This window comes from Sceloporus occidentalis, unplaced genomic scaffold (genome assembly GCF_023333645.1).
Source record: "Sceloporus occidentalis isolate IW3139 unplaced genomic scaffold, rSceOcc1.0.p SCAF_86, whole genome shotgun sequence".
NCBI classification, from domain to species: Eukaryota; Metazoa; Chordata; class Lepidosauria; order Squamata; family Phrynosomatidae; genus Sceloporus; species Sceloporus occidentalis.
The window spans coordinates 2,947,363-2,952,153 of record NW_028317066.1 but is presented as its reverse complement, the minus strand read 5'-3'; positions in this window follow the sequence as shown (position 1 = coordinate 2,952,153).

Below are 4,791 nucleotides of genomic sequence, written 5' to 3'. Positions count from 1 at the left end.
AATCAATCAATCAATAAATTGTCACAGTGAGCTGAGATATTTTGAATTGGTTGAAGTTTCCAGACTGACTGCAAGGGTAGCCCTATGTAGAGCGCATTGCAGAAGTCAAGATGTGAGCTTACCAGTGCATGAACCATAGTTTCTGGGTCTTCAGGTTCCAGGAAAGGGCGCAGCTGGCGTATCAACCGAAGCTGAGAACAGGCACTCTTGGCCGTCGCATCTATCTGACATCTGGAGCAAAGGAACCAGGAGCACCCCCAAACTGCAAACATAGTCTTTTAGGGGAACTGTGACCCCGTCCAGGAGCGGTAGACAAACCTCCATACCTGGGTTAGAGGCTCCAACAACAAGTACTTCTGTCTTAACTGGATTCACTTTCAATCTGATTTCCTCATCTTGCCCATTACTCCCTCAAGACATTCATTCAGAGGGGAGATGCCTTCCTTAGTTGACGCTGAAGTCTGGGGCATGGAGAGATATTGGATGTCATAAGCGTACTGATAAAACCCCATCCCATACCTCCAGATGATCTTTCCAGGCGGTTTCATGTAGATGTTAAATAGCATTAGGGACATGATGATGCGACGAAGGATGCCAAATTTAAGATCCCTTTTGGAGGAGCAACTGTCCCCAAGCATCACCATCTGGAATCTGTTTCTGAGATAGGACCAAAACCACCACAACGCAGTGCCCCCGATCCCCAATTCCCTCAGGCTTTCCAGAGGGATACCATGGTTGACGGTATCGAAAGCCACTGAGAGGTCCAAAAGCACCGACAGGGTCATACTTCCCCTATCGATGCTCAAGCAGAGATCATCTAAGGAGACTTGACTCTGTATCCCATCCTGAAGCCAATTTGAAAGGGGTCTAGATAATCTCTTTCATCCAAGACCACTTGAACTTGAAGAGCAACTGCCCTCTCAATCACCTTGCTTAGAAATGGAAGATGGGGGACCGGTATGTAATTGTTCATGTCCAAGGGATCTAGGGAGGGCTTTTTCAGAAGCGGCCGTACCACCGCTTCTTTTAAGCAAGATGGAAAATAGCCCTCCCTAAGAGATGCCTCTATGATATAGCTCAGGTGAGTCCTAAGTGCATCTCCTCCTTGGAGGACCAGCCATGAAGGGCAAGGGCCGAGGGGGCAAGTTGTCTTTACACTTCTAAGGAGCTTGTCTATGTCCTCAGTACTCACAGATTCAATTTGATCCAGTACGATCTTATTCACAGAATCACTGGACACCTGACCTATAGCCTCTGCAATAATGCTGGCATCCAAGTCAGCTCTTATCTGAGAGATATTATCTGTGAAATAGTCATTTAAAGCATCACAGTGATCTGTCGTAGGCTCTAATGATGGGTTCTGGGGGGCAGGTGCCTGGATCAGGTTGTAGATCCCCCCCCCCCCCACTTAAGCCATCCCTTTATGCTTCTCTTCCCTTGGCATTTTCACTCCTTTATTCCTCCCTTCTACTCCTTTTACCTACATCCTTTCAAGGGGGTCCAAGGCCTGTTCAGCATGTTCCCAAAACCGGGAGGAGGCAGATTCAGGGGCTGAGACTGTGCATGCACATTTGCCACCAAAGGCCCCTCTTGAGCATGCGCAGGGATCGCAAAGCCCTAGCTGCTGCTGCTTATTCCATTGTCAGCATTTGGAAGAAGGGAAGGATTACACCCTTCCTTCTTTTTTCCTTCCTTCCTTCCTTCCTTCCTTCCTTCCTTCCGGAACGGAGTCCAAGCTGCGGAGCTGGACTCAGGAGGGAAAGGCTGTGAAGACTCTGCTTTGTGCATACAGATCTGTCTCTCTGAGTCTGTGTTTGTGTGTGTGTGTGTGTGTGTTTGCCTCTGCTGCTCATATGGCTGGGAATGGAGCTGAGGACTGAGAAGAGAAGAAAGGGTCAGTTTTGTGCAAATTCAGAACTTATATGCATCAATGAGTCCATTGTGTTGAAATAACAAAGAACTTTATTAAGAACACATTTATTTGTTCTATTCCAGGCATTTTGCCATTCTTCCATTTCAATTTTGCATCCCGTATCCTGCGCCCATTTCCCCATATACTCTTTTACAGTCTCCTGTTCCATATTCATCCTCAACAGTAGTTTGTGTCATTTGGATATCTTGTTCTTATCAGGTTGCCAGAACAAATCATCCAATCCGTTTAGTCTAGCTTTGATCCCTATTGTTTTGTTGTCTACCAGAAATCTTTGTTTTAGCTGGTAGGAATTAAACCACTGTCTATTATGTCCATCCTTGTTAATATCTTCCCTAGATCTTATCGACCAATTCCCTGATTGATCCTTCTTAAGCCAATGTTTGTAAGTGAGCCAATTACTGATGCTTATCCATCTACCGAAGAGTGCCTTCTGGGCCGATGTCCGAAGTGGTAACTTAAAATAAAATGTCTTTTTAATCTTGTTCCAAGTGAGTAGTAAAGATTTCCTCATTGGATGATTATTGAAATCTTTATTCATCCCCAACTTCTCATAACATAAGAAGGCCTGCCAACCAAATCTTAACTGCACATCCTCTAGATCAAGCATTTCTTTGTCCTCTAATTTAATCCAGTTTTGGATCCAAATTAGATTACATGCCCAGTAATATAATCTGAAGTCTGGGAGCGAATAGCCCCTCTCTCTGAACCATCTTTGAGCGCCTCCCATTTAATCCGAGGTTTGTGTCCTTTCCATATGGATTTTTTTAGCTCGGCTTCCCAACCTTTAAATATCTTATCCTTAATCTCTATTGGCAAATTTTGTAGCAGAAACATAATTTTCTGTAGAACTGTCATTTTGATTATGGCAATTCTGCCTAGTAGTGAAAGATTTAACCAGTTCCATCTCCTTAAATTTTCTCCTATGTCTTTCCATACCCCTCAATAATTATTGTCTTTAGAAATCCAAATTCCTAAGCACCTCAGTTTCTTTCCTACTTTGACGCCCGGTTTCCTCTTTCATTCCTCTACCTCTTCTCCAGTCATATTTTTAGTTATCAACACTGTCTTGTCTTTATTGATTTTCAGTCCTGTGAATTTGCCGAATTTGTTTAGCTCCTGTAGCAGCGGTTCTCTGCCCCGATTTGGGTCCTCCAAAACTGTTACCACGTCATCCGCAAACGCTCTTATCATGGTTTCCTTTCCTTTCCTGTTAATCCCTTTTATATTTGGATTACCTTTAACAGAGGAAATAAAAATGTCCATCACTTCTAAGAATAAGAGCGGTGATATCGGGCATCCTTGCCTTGTGCCCTTATTGATCATACATTCTTGGGATCTTTCTCCGTTGATAATTAAGCTCTTTGCCGATTATATATTTGCCTTATTGTCTCCCATTTCCATACTTTTTACCACTTCTATCAAAAAATCCCATCTCTCACCGTCGGAGGCTTTCTCCGTGTCAATAGCAATGATGGCACATTTTTTCTCATTATTTACCTGGTAAAATTCAAGACAATTTATAATCGTTCTGATATTGATCCTAATCTGTCTGCCTGGTAAAAAACCGTTTTGCTCCTTCCCAATTGTCGAATTCAAAATTCCCTTCAGTCTGCTGGCAAGTATTTGTGTGAATATCTTATAATCAGTGTTCAGCAAACTTATTGGTCTATAATTAGTCATTAACAAGCTGTCCTTTCCTTCTTTAGGAATTAAAGTGATACTTGCTAGCTCCCATGAGTCTGCAATCCCCTCTGCATTAATAGGATTAAACCATTTATATAGTGGATCCACTAGTTCCCCTTGAAATGTTTTATAATATCTAGCTGTAAATCCGTCCACTCCAGGGGATTTCCTCTCTTTATAATCCTCTTATCTTCCCTCCGTCTATGGGGCCTGCAAAGGGAGGGGGCTTCCTTTCCTGGGGAGGGCATGGTCTAGATCTTCCCTGTCTATGGGGCTTCAAAAGAAGGCTCCAGGGCAGAGGAGAATGTGGCCCAATAGAGGGACCCTAACATTTCCCCAAATGAGCACATTCTCCGTCTCTCTGTCCAGAGGCAGAGCCCTCTTTCCCAAAATGGCTGCTCAGGGATTCCTATCCAAATGGCCCCTGTCTTTCAGCAGCCCCCTTTATGCCATCTCTTTCCTTGACACTTTCCTTCTTTCCTTCCTTTAACCTCCATCCCTTCAAGGAAGGGGACTTTCAGGCAAAGAACTAACAATGGCTTCCATGTCCTTTCTGCATGTTCCCAGAGGAGGATCACTGATCTTTGCAGGGTTGTTGTGAAGGGTAACTAAAGGATGTGTGTGTGGGGGGGGACTAATTCAGATCCTGTGGGCCTCTAAGCCTAGTTGCCAGGGGGGTATCCCTCTCCCCAGAAGGGGCTTTGAGCTCCCTCCGTCTGTCTGCTCTTGGCTTAGGCCTAAATCTGGGCTCTTCTCTCCCCCACAGACAGAGCCCCCTTCCCCCAGGGAAAACCCCTTCCCCCCAGAAAGCTGTTGTTTCCAATGCTATTGAAGCCTATGCTATCTGATGCTTTTTATTTGTCACAAAAGTCTTTTGACTGGGAGCCTCCCCTCTTCCCAGAGATGAAGAGGGTGCCCCCATTGGAAGACCAAAGAGGGGGGCTTGCCAGCCCTTATTTCCCCCCAAATGAGGAGGAAGGGAGGGAGGGTCTCTCCTCTGCCCCACTTTCCAGGAGGGAGGGGCTTTTTACATCTTAAGGACCCTGCCCCTCCCCCCCCCCCATGACCATGCCTCTCCTCAAGTGCCCCCTGCCCCCTTTTTCTCATACATTTCTCTCCTCCACTTCCCTCTCTTCCTCCCTCTGAACAGACTGTGAGGGCAGCAATGGCTTCAG